General features: G+C 41.8%; 1 pseudogene; it reads left to right on the top strand.

The window, feature by feature from the left end:
* Positions 1-313: 313 nt before the first annotated feature.
* LOC109389357 (40S ribosomal protein S3a pseudogene) lies at positions 314-1,099 on the top strand (annotated as a pseudogene).
* The last annotated feature ends 13,791 nt before the right edge of the window (positions 1,100-14,890 follow it).

Below are 14,890 nucleotides of genomic sequence, written 5' to 3'. Positions count from 1 at the left end.
TCCCAACATGCCATCATAGTATATCAAAAATTTTAGTTGAACCAGTAGTCATTTTTTATATTATTGTGACTATGATGACCTACACCCATATTTCATCAATTTTAAGATGTCATCAATTGTAAAACATGCTATTATTTTATATACTGCGTAGAAGAAAAAAAATGTTGCCAATTAAGCATGACATCAGTTATATGGTGCATCCAAGTTTCAGAAATAACATGTAGTGGGAAAAAAAAATGTTTTGTCAGTCCATCTCCCCTACACACACTAGAATCAGATCCATAAAAGCAAGCTCATGCTTTTTGACAGCACCATGGCGATCGGCAAGAACAAGATGAAAGGCGGAAAAAGGGAGCTAAGGAGAAAGTGGTTGACCCACTTTTCTAAGAAAGGTTGCTATGACGTGAAAGCATCACCCATGTTCAATGTGAGAAATATTGAGAGGACACTAGTCACGAGAACTCAAGAAACCAAAATCGCATCTGATGGTCTCAAGGGTCGTGTTTTTGAAGTGAGCCTAGCTGATCTGCAGAATGATGAAGTTGTATTTAGAAAATTCAAGCTAATAACTGAGGATGTTCAGGGCAAAAACTGCCTGATTAATATCCATGGCATGGATCTTACCTGTGACAAAATGTGCTCCATGGTCAAAACATGGCCGACCATGATTGAAGCTCATGTTAATGTCAAGACTACTGATGGTTTGCTTCCTCTATTCTATGTTGGTTTTACTAAAAAATGTAACAATCAGATTTGGAAGACCTCTTAGGCACAGCATCAACAGGTCTGCCAAATTGGGAAGGAGATGATGGAAATCATGACCTGAGAGATGCAGACAAATGACTTGAAAGAAGTGATCAGTGCATTGATTCCAGGTAGGTTTGGAAAAGACATGGAAAAGTCTTGCCAATCTGTTTATCCGCTCCATGATGTCTTTGTTAGAAAAGTCAAAATGCTGAAGAAGCCCGAGTTTGAACAGGGAAAACTCACGGAGCTTCATGGTGAAGGCAGCAGTTCTGGAAAAGCTACTGGGGATGAGACAGGTGCGAACGTTGAACTAGCTGATGGATAAGAGCCCCTAGCCCAAGAATCTCTTTAAAATTCAGACTTGTCTTGGTGACAAATAAAACCTATTTGTGATATTAAAAGAAAAGAAAGCAAGAACTTTGTTGCATTCACTGCTATAATCACAGTAGCTGGCACATAGTAGGTGTCTGGTGAAGAAGTCTTGAATGAATATGCAAATATTGTTTATTATTGAACTTAGCGGTTGACCATGACACAATTTGATTTTACTGCAGCCCATCTGCCTAGTTTTCTATCAACCTCTCATTAGTATTTTCCAAATGTTCCAACTGTCACATATCCATTCATCACATCATATGCTCAAACATACCTGTTTCATTTTCTCTCTGGAGATTACCTTCAGAGGCCCTCTATTTTCCTGCTCTGATCTTTTTATATTTCACCCTAGAAATTTCCTTTACTGCTCCCTTGCATTAGTCCTGCTTTTTCCTTGATTCCATGTTTCCCGTTTTGGTGGTTACTAGCTTGTTCTTATGGAGGATATCCTCCATTATCTTCCTGAGAAAGGCCTGTTTCTTTCTTTCTCCAAACAGTCACATGCTGAGGTATTGAACGTTAGGCCTTCAGCACATGAATCGGGGTGGGCGGGGGTGGGGGGGGGACACAATTCAGCCCACCACTAGGACCTAACCTGAGAGAGGCTCCAGCATCTGTAAGGGTACCACTGGGAACATGTACCCTTCCTTAGTTTCCGCAGGCAAGGGAAGAGAACCCTTCAGGGTCTGCACGGGCTTCCTCCCAGACATAGCACACATCACTGCCATTCACAACGCATCAGTCAGAGCAAATCACACGGCCCCGCCCACCTGCAAGGGCTGTGATGGGCAGGCTTCCAGAAACCCAGAAGGAGGGCAGAGGCAGGCATTGACAAGCACTGGTGATGTCTATCGCGACTTCCCACTGAACACCTCCATCACAGAGGCCTCACATTCCACTAGCCTGGAACTGAACAAGTCCTACCCCACTCCACTGGAGTCTAAAAGGTGTATATTTTCTCTCAGAGATCAACACCACCGTCTACCCAGTTGTGCCCAAGCCTGAAACCTGGTGGCCAGTCTCTCCATCTCTCTCTAAATACAATTGGTCATTAGGTATTTTTGAGTCTACCTTAAAATATTTTGACTTGGTTTTCCCTGTTCATTTCTAATCCCATCTTAATTTCAGCCTACCTTGCTTCTCTCCTGGAGTATGAAAAGTGGCTTCTTTTAGATAGAGAGGAGAGTGGTGGTTACCAGAGCCTGGGAGGTGGGGGAAATGAGGATATATTGGTCAAAGGGGACCAGCTTCCAGCTATGAGATGAATAAATTCTGGGGATATAATGTTTAGCATGGTGATTATAGTTAATAATACTGTATTATATACTTGAAAGTTGCTAAGAGAGTAAACCTTAAATGGTCTCACCACAAAAAGAATGGTAATTATGGGACGTGATGGAGGTGTTAACTCAACTATAGTGGTAATCGTTTTGCAATATACACTGTGTATAAAATCAACACGCTATACACCTTAAACTTACACAATGTTATGTGTTGATCACATTTCAACTGATCAACTGATCATTTCAGCTGAGGTTAAAAAAAAAAAAAGAAAAAGAAAGAGTTCTTTGTATCCCTCCAGGCGTCATGCTGCAGCCTACTCTCTTCTCTACAACAGCTGCCAGATGTCACCTTCCAAAATTTAAATAGTGAAATGTCACCCCTGTGCTTTCAATACCTCACTGCCTTTAGGCTACAGTTCAAGCTCCTTGGGGTTGTAGAGATGTGAGGTACTGCTGCCATTCACTCCAGAAGTTAGAGAGCATCCTCCTCTGCTCTGAGACCTCCAAAAGCTCCCAATTTGCAGAGTTAACAGCCATATCTGTCCTTCCAGGATGCCACAGGAACTGACACCGTCTTCCCTGCACACACACTCCTCTCTGTCCTCACCTCCCCATCCATCCCTTCCTCAGCTGACCAGCCATGGTAACCACCTTCCCACCCCTCACCTACTGCAGGCCTTGCTGTCACAGGACGTTGCATTGGCTGGACCCTCTACCTCGAATACTTTCCCCCCGGCTATTTGATGATGAACTCCATCATGTCCTTCAAATTTTGGCTCAAAAATCAACTTCTCAGCTCTCCTCACCCTGTTCTCTCCTCACTCCTGATGCTGTCGACCCTGCTTTTATTTTATTTTCTCTTCCTCATACTTACCACCTTCTGACAAACAGTTTATCTATTTCTATTTACTTGTTTTTATTTACTTTTCCCCCTCCCTGCTGGAATATAAGCTTAATGAAGGTCGGGAATGTTTGTCCATTTTGTTCACTGTGTCCCAAGCATGTAAGAGGACATAGCGCATAGTAGGTGCTAAGTGAATAATGAAAGATTGAAAGAATAAATCTCTGTTATATTACCTTCCATAGAATACTCTAATTACCTATTGGCATATCTGCCACTCCAATAAAATATGGATTTATTTCTATAAACCCTATGTGATGCCTGACACAGATATGCTCAATAAATATTTGGTGAATATATATATAAAAAAGGGTAAACCTATCACTCTATCAATAAGGACATTGAGGCCCTTAGAGGTTGCTCCGTGTCACACAGTGAGTAAATGGTGGGGTCCAAGCTAGAATTCCGGCCTTCTGTGTCTCTGGGCAAAATCTCTCCACTGTACAGCCCAACTCTACTAAAAATATCTTAAAGTACATCTTGTCTTCCAACTATGTTGTACATTTTTTGAGACAGGGTTGCGGTACCAAGCTGCTTTGAAATTCCAATGGTTAATACTTATCCAATAAATATTTATGGTGTGAGTACTCAATAAAAATATTATTATTGTTAGGCTTGTTTCCACTTTTAACGACAGAAATGATAATAACCTCCCAGCGGTCTGCTTTAAATAGGTTCAAGACACTGAAATACAATTTTAACAGTGTCTTCCATCAGCCTACTCCCTGGAGAGATGAAATGAGTTCATAATGAGATTCCTGCAATGAGTCAAAAAGCAGAGGGAAGGAGAATGGGGTTTTGCTGCTGCAGTAGACACAGATGTCTCGCTGGTGTTTGGGAGCCCATTTTTTCCCCCTGCTACTCAAGAGCTAGCACCAGGCCATGGGGGAAGGGCCAGTGGTATGGGTCCCCAGTGCTGGGCACACATTCTCTTTTCTGGGCATCGCCCCCTCAGATCTAGGTTAGCCATGGCAGAGAACTGGTAGAGAACTGATTGTCTGCTCAGGATACATGGCGCATGCTATCAGCCTACGCAAAACATAGGTGCCTCCGAATCCCACACAAAATAACAAATGGATTAACTACCAGAAACTACAACAGGTTATACAACGGATCTCAGTCAGAGATCGGTGCAAAGACTCTTCTGTTGAGCTTTTGGCGCTAATATGTTTGACTGTCTTGATTTTAAAGTACGGGTTAATACCATCTGGTGGTTTTAAGCTTTGGTGATGAAAGTATTAGGTCAGTAGAATCTGGGCCAGAGGTGGCCAAACGAATAATTGAATGGATAGGGGTAGGGCTTTATCATCTTACTTTACGCAACTAGCACATCATTAGGCAAAAGAATAGAGAAAAATTCGCCTGGACTGGAAGGACTCTTGATATGCTCTTCTCCATTCTGTTTTTTTTTAAATAAATTTTATTGGGGAACAGTGTGTTTTTCCCATACTCATCAGCTCCAAGTCAAGTCATTGTTTTCAATCTAGTTGTGGAGGGCGCAGCTCACTGGCCCATGTGGGAATCGAACCGGCGGCTCTGGTGTTATGAGCACTGCGCTCCAACCAACTGAGCCAACCAGCCACCCTGCTCTTCTCCATTCTTTTTTTTTTTTTTAAAAGATTTTTATTGGGTAATTGGGATGGGAACAGTGATGGGGAATTGGGGGAAGGGGAACAGACAAGTTGCTGTCGTTTTTGTTCTTCAATCTAGTTGTGGAGGACGCTGCTTCACTGGCCCAAGTTGTCACCATCATTGCGCTCTTCCCTGGTGAGGCAGATCAGTCGCCGGCTTCTGGACGGCCGCTCACTGCGGCTGCTGGCCGCTCACGCTGGCTGCTGGCTACATATGGTAGCCCATGGCAACCCACTGCCACAGGGGCTGCAGCCTACGCCGTCGCCAGAGACTCACGGCAGCCCAGCTCCAGGTTGAGCTGTTGTTCAGCCTCTTAGCTGTAGAGGGCAGTGTCACTGGCCCTCATATGTGGGATCCGAACCGGGGCCCTCTGGCATCCCAAGCCAGTTCTTAACCATCGCGTCACTCGGCCGGCCCTCTTCTCCATTCTTGATATGTTGTCCAGCTGCTCTCCCATCCAGGGTCTATCTGGGGAAGACATCCCAATGACAAACTATCAGAATGCTGTCCTATGTATTCCCATTCCTGAGCTAAGCTGTCCAAGGGTCCTCTTCTCCTTAAGTGACTCTCTGAGATAAATAAGTGACTGCCCTGATTCCTGAGTCTCTGTGGCTCTGCAGCACCATGTCTGACTGCGTCTAATATCTCGAGCCCCTGAACTGCCTTACATCTGGCCAGGGTGACTGAGGTTGATTTCCTCTGTGTGGGCAGCCTCTGCTGCCACGCTCAATGCTCCCACCTTGGGGTCACCTCAGCACTTCACTGTATCCTCTCTACACCCCCACCCCGCAAAGAGCATAACAAGCAAACAAATCCCTCTAAAATAACTCAAACTTCAAAAGCACTGGCAAGTTGCATACATTTCGACAGATTTTACGATCAGACAAAGGAGAGAGCTATGCTACTGTTCAGTCAGCAAAATGTTATAAAGATGCCCTCTCATGTCTAATAATTGGCCTGTCCTTCCTGCCACCAAGCCAGCTCTCCAGCTCTCTGGGGTTCAGCATCGCCCTCTCCCCAGCTCCATTTTTCCACAGAACAATTTAGAGCTTCTCTGGCTGCTTCGATTTGCATCCTCACAAAGAACTCCCTTGGCATCTGTCTTTCTCAGAAGACAGGAAGATTGAAAATGACATTGTTTCCTTTGTCACATTATGTAAAGGAGGTTGCTTCATGGGTGTTAAGTGCTGAGATGGTGGGGTGCATGGGCACAGAATGCTATGTGGTTCAGCTCTGGTTTGGGCCATGTTCTTCTATCAGGGCTTCTGGGTCCAAGGATAAGATACCATTTGGGAATTCAGATAGTGGAAGAAGTCTGTTCACCCCTTTCTTCATAGATAAAGTGGGTTTCATAACACCTTTCCTACCTCATCTTGGAAGGTGGGATTATAGATGAGAATGCATTAGAGAGAATGATTAATAGATCCTGTGAATCTGCATCATCTGCCTGGGATTCTGTGAAATTCCCTTTCCAGTCTTACAACTTCTAGTGGTTTCTATCTGTATCCAGAAATAAACACCAGACATCTGAGCCTCCATATCCATCTCAGCCTAGTGCCGTGTTTGCCTTATGAACTTTTTGTCCCTGCTTTTCTCATTGCTAAGAAAAACACTGCATTGAAACTAAAAATCTTCCCTTTTCTGTTGTTGGTATTATTTCTCTTTACTGAGAGTGGATTTCCAAAGGTTTCTAAGAAAAACGCAGGAGTAATAGTCACAATGGTAAATTGAATTACATTCTAGTAGAATGCGGATGACTCTCAGATAAAAATTTGTAATAATGTATGCTATATCTTATAGTATTTTTAGCCAAAGTGCTTCTTAAAGGAGATTTCATCAAAAGATTTTTCTATTAACTTGACATCCAATTTAGCCATACAGGCACGAATACATAGGCAAAGCAGGTGGGAGGACGGGGGCGTGGATTGAAAGTCCAGTCAGTTTAAAGATCTTGTTTTTCTTCCTTTTCCCTCTCTGTTTGGCTCTGATTCACTGTGGTGATGGTGGGAAGGAGATGATCTTAGCAGTATTTATTGCCACTAAGAGATCAAAAAACAAGGGTCGGTGGAATTTTCTTCAATGCCAAATTCTTTTGCAAAGCCTTTCAAAGGAAATTGGTCTACTTCATTTCATTCTCAGAAAACTCATCTCAAAAAATTGAGCACTTAGCGCTGCCTTAATACTATCCCTAAGTCTCCTGGGACTCGGTCTGAGTTCTGACTTTTTGAAGTCCCTTTCTAGCCCATCACTTTCATACTCGATGGACCTGTTGATTCCACAACATGCCAGCACACGAATCCATCTGTCATGATGGCAGACTGCCCTTGCTGCAGGATGACATGCCAATATCCACCAGCCCTGGTGCCAGCCAAAGTGGCATTAGCAACAATGCCCTGTGTGACACAATAAACTGTATACCGTTCAGCAAGAAGGTCTTCCCAGGGAAGGCACAAGCTGCCAAATGAGGAACACGTTTCTCATTATAGCGAGTCACGCATGGTCCATTTCAGTGCAGACCCTGTCCCACGGGTAATACAGGCTCTGTCTGCATAGAGATACTGTGATAGCAGCTCCTCTGTAGTGACAGAACACACCCCAGAAAGAAGAACTAGCTATCATCAGAAGACCCATAGGGTGACAACTGTCCCACTGGGCCGGAGACTGAGGGGTTTCCTGGGATTTGGGATTTTCAGGGTAAAAAACTGGAAAGTCTCAGGCAAACTGGCGTGAGCTGTTCACCCGTGCCACCTGTCTTCTCATCACCAGCCCCACGGGGCAAATTTCTCCTGGTCCTGTGTCCCCACTCAACCTCGTTTCCATTTTCACTTTTATGGTAGGCTTCCTCTGAAATGGTCCTGATGATCCCCACCTCCTGGTTTTCACACTTTTGTTAATCCCCTCCAATGGAATGTGGACTGGACTTATTCACTCACTTCCAATGAGAATGGGGCAGAAATAAAAGGATGTCAGTGCTGAGATTATTTTAGAAAACGACTGTGGCTTCTTCCTTGGGTAATTCCTTTCTTCTCTCCCTCTCTCCCTTTCTCCCTCTCTCCCTTCACCCTTCTCCCTCTGGAAATAATCAGCTGCCATGTTTCAAACAGCCCACCAACCAGCGAGGACCTGAGACCTTCCAACAGCCACCCGAGTGAGCCCGACACAGGCCCTCCCTCTGTTCAGCCTTGAGCTAATGCAGCCCCCGTGGACACCTTGCCTGCAGCCTCATGAGAGACCCTGAGCTGGGCACTCTCCTAAGACCTGCTGAGATTCCTGATGCACAGACATTGAGAAAAATCAATGTTTGCTGTCTTAAGCTACTAAGTTTGGGGGCATCTTGTTACATAGTAATAGATAACAAATACAACTTTATGAAGGAGGCAGATTCAGTCCAGAAACACACTGGACTCAGAGTATCACAATATTTAGAATTTACAGGGGCCCAAGAGCTCGACAGTCTGACCAGTTTATTAGGAAGGCAAGGACCCTAAGGTCAGTGAAGGTCAGGGAGTGGTTATGGAGCAAGTCAGCGACAGCTGCACTTTGGCCCTGGATGGGCCTTCTGAGTCCTGGCTTGGTGCTGATTCCGTTAGTGCCACTGCCCAGCTTGGCAGCGCCCAACACCCAGAATCCTGTTATCTCAGATGTGGTTTACATAGGAGACAGCCTTGAACGGACCAATGTCTTCTTAATCACCTCTTCCCTGTTAGAAGCCTTTCTAACTCTTATTAGCTGGCTGGATGCTGTTTTTAAAGGCTTTTGAGGTGGAGTGGATGGGAGTCCCATTCCCCATTTGACTCCTTTCAAAATTGTATTGCTTCTCTGAGACCTTTCAGGGAGAGAATTTATCTTCAGTTTTGTCACAGTGTTGATAAACTTAATAAATCTTTTATACATGATCCAGAAACACTGAAGATTTTTGGTGGCCCTGACAATCAGGAAACCTGACAATAGGAGTTCTACAGAGTTCTCCAAACAATCATCTCAATGAAATTCAACAAGTAGTCCTACAGCAACTATGTCAGCATTTGTTCTAGAAGGGCTGAAGTGGAAGGAGGCAGGAATGGGGATAATATATGACATGAGAACTATCCTCAAAGGGCATTTCTGCCTGGAAATAATCATAATTATAGTCATAACAACATTTAGCACCAAGGATTTATCTACACTAATCTATTATGTATTATACCTTTTGTTTTAGAATAGCTGAAAAAAAATTATAAAATGTTAACAGTTGTCAATTTTTAGTGGTGGGCACTTGATTGTTATATTATTTTCTTAAAAAAATACACTATATATTTTTTATAATATATACATTATAATGTATATAAGATATACATTATATTTTCTGCATGTATTTTTTTCATATTAAAAGTGTGAGTGTGAGTGTGTGTGTGTGTGTGTGTGTTTGTGTGTGTGTGTTGCATGCCTTTGAGTCAGCTCCAACTCCTGGCGACCCTACGAATGAGTGACGTTCATCATGTCCCAACCTCAGCAGCCCTGCTCAGCTCCTGTAGGCTTATGCCTATGGCTTCTTGTATGGAGTCAGTCATCTCATATTTGGTCTTCTTCTTTTTCTGCTGCCTTCTATTTTTCCCAGCATTGGTGTCTTTCCCAAAGAACCCAGCCTTCTCATGATGTGCCCAAAGTAAGACATCTTCAGTTTTGTCATTTTTGCCTCCAGGGATGTGTCTGGCTTCATTTGCTCTAGGACCCACTGGTTCATCTCCCCGGCGGTCCAAGAGTTTCCATAGAGCTCTCCTCTGACACCATATTTCAAATGAACAAATTTTTTCCCCATCAGCCTTCTTCGCTGTCCAACTTTCACATCTGTACATAGTAACTGGGAATACAACGGAGTGGATGATCTTAGCCTTGATCTCTAATATTTCATGAGTATTCGTTACATCTGAGGTGCTCTAACAAGCACTTTACATTCTATTTCTCACTGAATCCCTCCACAAATCCTCCAAGGAAAATATCCTTTTCCCCTAGTTCCAGGTTCAGAAAGGTTCAGTAACGTACTCAAGGCCACTCAATAAATTCCATTTATTAATGGAATTCAAATCTATTCTGTCTTATTCAAAAACTAATGATCCCAATCACCAAGTTTAAATTCTTACCAACAAGAAGTATGTCTAGGTGGAGAAATAAGAGATTTATGTATACAATAAATGCAGACAACTTCAGTAAGCTGCCACACTAGAGTTAACCAAGGGTTAAATCAGAGGAACTGAGTTAGGAGTCAGGAAAGTGAGAAATCAGTACAGCTAACCTAATAAGAGAAGGCTTCATGAAATAGATTCATTTGACTGCTATTTTCCTAAGTGGTGAACAAGAGAGACAGAACACTTTTTTAGGGGAGCTCGCAACCTATGGGGAGGTATAGGCAATCAATACACACATGAATAAGGTAATTGCAGAATGCTATGAAAAAAATTAAAATGGAATGAAAGAGTAACAGAGGTGGAAGCTCTTGGATTGGTTGGTTTAGAAGACCCAGTTGATTAAAATTTGAAATCAGTTTCCCTTTCTGCCTCAATTCTCTGAGGTGGAGGGCTTTGAACCAGTGGGGAACTCCAAATTATAATTGGCGAGGTTTATGGGGGAGGGGACCGATGCGTGAGGGTATGTCAGGTGAAGTGTTAGATTCTTCTACACTTAGTAAGGACATAGTAAGGTCATGTGCAATGCGAGAGCAAGAAAAAGCATCATGCGTGGACAACAGACAGATAAGGGTGGATACAGGACACCCATTAGGAATTAGGTACAGTCTATTCCAGACAGATAAAGAAGGACTGGACTTTTGAAAGCCAGTAGGGAGCCTTGGTTATAAAAGAAAAAAAATAAGAGCCAGAGTAGATGCTGAACAAGAGAACAAAATGATGAAACTGGTATTTTAACCGGTTTATCCTGGAAACAGATAACACCGGATAGACAGTGGTGATGAGATAGTAGTGAGGGGCAGGAAAATCTTCTAGAAGACTAGAATTCAGATCAGCCGTACGGAATCCTTATCTAAGAATGCAGGAACTGGGGATGGAGGAATGTATCTGTGAGACATCACAAAGAAAAACTCAACGGCAGAGCCCCAACAGCTAGGGCTGGGAGACCTTTGGATACAAGCTGTGAGACTTCTCAGTTGGAGGTGGCAGCATTGCTTTTGCCCAACAGTTCTGGAGGACTGGGTTGTTCTGGTCTGTTGATGTTTGAACAGATGGTGAAAATGATCTCTCCAACTTTTTGCTTTTGGACTTGAAAGTTTTTCTGGACGACTCACTTGGGTAGGTGGGAGGACTATGAGTAGGAGTTGAGCTTCCTGAGGCAAGAGAGCTGCTGCACAGATGGGCCTATTACACAAGACAGGCTACAATCAACTCCAGCATTTAGAAGATTTCATTTCTCACTAAAATCTGTTCCACCCTTGGAGAAATAACAAAAGAACTAGCACCGTATGTCTCAAATATCACTAATGTGCCTATACTTTGCAAAGATATTTAAACCACTAGCCCCTCTCAGTCCTATAATTAACCCCCTATTTGCCAACATATATATGTTTTCATTGGATTCTGGGTCTCAGAGTAAGGATTTGCTCATGTTGCCACAAAAGAAAACAACAAAGGGCAAAGAATTGTAAGGATTTAATAATAGGATATAGAAATGGGACTCTGTCTCAGAATTTTGGCTCAGGCTCCCTAACTCATGATTATAAGCACACACTACCCTTATATTCTAAGCTGCAGTGGTAGACTATTGATACAGGACATGCAAAGAGGGATGGTGGGAAACACTTTGGCCAGGATTGGTCCATCACCCACCTGCAGGCAATAGAAAAGAAGGAAATTTACTAAGAGTGGTAGAGGCCAAGAGTTGGGATGTTTGGAAAGGGCCAGCCACACTCCCCACCTCACCCCTCTTCTACAGTGTGGCAAATGGTTGGTGCTCTGCCCCAGCCCCTTGTCCCCACCACTTCAGTGGGCTCTGAACAAACCTTCCACTACCTTCTCCCTACCTTTCTCTGTCTGAGCACTTTCTCTGGCTCTCAGAACCCAGAGCGGAAGTGCTGGTACTCATGCCTCCTCACCCCTCAATCCAGAGAGCAGTCTTCAAACAATGACTGGTCGGAGTTGGTATATAAGTACCCCAGGTCCCTTACCCCTTGAGTGAGATATGCTTCTGGAGAATTCAACTTGTAACACTATCCTACACATTTTCAATACTCTGACATGTGTGGAGATTTCTTTTTTGTCATGGCACATGAACAGTTTTTAAAAATTGTCCATGGGTCCTTAAAAGTCATCATGTGAAAGAGGTGAGGTACTCTGCTATGGGGTGCTATGAGGCAAAGTTTGCTAGCTAAATTGTTAATTGTTCTAGTCTTTTATAATCTTACTGATTTTTGTCTCCTTTTTTTCTATGAATTTTTTGAGAGCAGTGGTTAAACCCTCTTGCTAAGATTCTGGAATTCTCAGTTTTTCTTTTGAGTTCTGTCCACGTTTGCTTTATATGTTTTGAGATGATGTGAAGCGTATGTTAATTTCAACTTGCTATATTCTTTTGGTAATTGCAATTATGCCATTAAAAAGTGATCATTAAGAAGTGACCAGTAACAATTTTTTTTTTTTACTTAAAGTCTATTCCACCTGGTATTAGTATAGCTAAACCAGATTTCTTTGAGTTGGTATTTGCCTGGTATAACTTTGTGCATTAAAATAACAAACATGTCCCTCACCCAAAGTTTTCTTACACCTTTTTCATTTCCCCTGACTTCTTGCATCCTTTCTCACCAATTTCCAGACGACCACTGATATTTTTTTCTGTCACTATAGATTTATTTGCTTTTTATAGAACTTTATATAAATGAAATAATACATTACGTACCTTTTTTAACTGTGAATTCTTTCACTCAGCATAATTATTTTAAAATTCATCCATGTTGTATGTATCTTTCCTTTATTTTATTTCAAATATTTTTTTCTACTAATCCCCTCCACTAGCAGAGATATCAGACTACTTGAAGTTGTCTCACAGTTCACTGAAGCTCTCTTCTATTTAAAAAAATTTTTTTTTTCTGTTTTATTTTGAAATAGTTTTCATTGCTATTTGTCTTCAAGTTCACCAGTTTTTTTCTTCTGCAATGCCTAATCTACTGTTAACTCACCCAGGATGTTTTTCACCTCATATATTGTAATTTTCATATCCGGAAGTTCAGTTTGTTCTTTAATATCTTCCATATCTCTACTAACCTTCTTAAATGTGTGGAACAGTTATAATATCTGTTTTAATATCCTTGTCTGCTATTTCTGATATCTTCATTAGTTCTTGGTCAATTTCAACTAACAGACTTTGCTCTTCTTTCTGGGTCATATTTTCCTGATTTTTTTCATTCCTGGCAATTTTTCATTGGATGCTAGTCATTGTGAATTTTACCTTGCTGGGTGCTAGATAGTTCTGCATTCCTATAATATTTGTGAGCTTTGTTCTGGGATGTAGTTTGGTTATTTTGACACCAATTGATCCTTTCTGCTCTTTCTTTTTTAGGTAGAAGCAGAGCAGTATTTAGTCCAGGACTAATTATTCTTCACTACTGAGGAAAGGCCCTTCTAAGCATCCTACCCAATTACCCATGAATCAGATTTGTAGTCTGATGCGTAGGACCAGGTACTGTTCCTCGCCCTGTATGAGAGCCTTTCCCATTTCAGATAGTTTCCTCTCATGCAAGTACTGATCAGTACTCTGCTCAGTATTCAAGGACCCTCTGAAGATCTCCAGAGCTCTCTATCTCTTCAGTTCTTTCCTTCCCAGTACTGTGTCCTGCAACTGTAGCCACTTGTCTTCTCATATACTTACCTCTGTTTCCTCAACTCAGGGAGTCCACCAACCTCTGCTTGGGTTCTCCCTCCCTACCCAGTAAACTGGAAACTTTTAAGATGTTCAACTGGGACGATAGCAGGTCTCACTTCATTTGTTTTCTATTTTTCAGAGATCCCTGTTCTTTGTTGCCTAATTCCAGTGCCTTGAAAACCATTGTTTGAAATATTTTGTCTATTTCTATTGTTTGTTTATTTCTGGTGGGATAGTAAGTTGGATCTCTGTTATTCCATCTTGTCTGGAAGCAGAAGTTCCATTTTACTTCTAAATTTTCTATAGCCTTATATTTTAGATGTGGTTTTTTAAATAACATGTAATTGGATCTTTGAAGTCTGGCCTAAAATCTTTGTGTTTTAACTAAAACATCGGTCCATTTTTATTAAGCAATTACTGATTTACTTAGGTTTACATCTACCATCTCATCTTTATATTGTTTCTCTCTATTCTATATATTTTTTTCTTATTTTCCTTTTTGCTTTCCTTTAAATTGTTTACTTTCTGTTGTTTTCTTCTGGAGTAGTTTAAAAGTTGCTAGGATATTATACGGCCTGAAAGCAAGTTTTGTGAACCTGATAATATATAAAGTCAGCAAGATTCAGAATAAGGACAGCTCAGAATCCAGGTGCCCTCATGACATCACAACAGGACTCTGGAAAGAACTTTTAAGGAATCAGTAGTATCCAGCATGGCTACTGAGTAAAAAATTAATTAATAATGGAAAGGAAGATAGCCGAAAACAGAAATGGTTTGTTTTATCAGTGAAGATTCTGGTGGAAGAGGTAAAATGGCAATCGCTACTATAGTTTTAATTATGTCTGCATGCCTCATGGGGCCAAGCACACAAATGAATTTTTTAAGAAGGGGATTTCAGAGACAATTGGAGGTGGTGGTATAATAATCTAAGCTTTCCACACCTTGCTCGTTTCCTAAATAAAAGGTCTCTTTCTCAGGGAAATAATAATAATAATAATAATAATAATAATAATAATAATAATAATAATTACATCAATGACAGAGTATCTTGAGTATGTAATGTGCCATGCAGCATTACATGGTTTCCTCAATGAATCCTCCCAATAATGTT

The sequence above is a fragment of the Hipposideros armiger genome, unplaced genomic scaffold (assembly GCF_001890085.2).
Source record: "Hipposideros armiger isolate ML-2016 unplaced genomic scaffold, ASM189008v1 scaffold_231, whole genome shotgun sequence".
Classification (NCBI taxonomy): Eukaryota; Metazoa; Chordata; class Mammalia; order Chiroptera; family Hipposideridae; genus Hipposideros; species Hipposideros armiger.
Note: the sequence above shows the minus strand (reverse complement) of the source record. Positions and strands in the feature narration are given on the sequence as shown.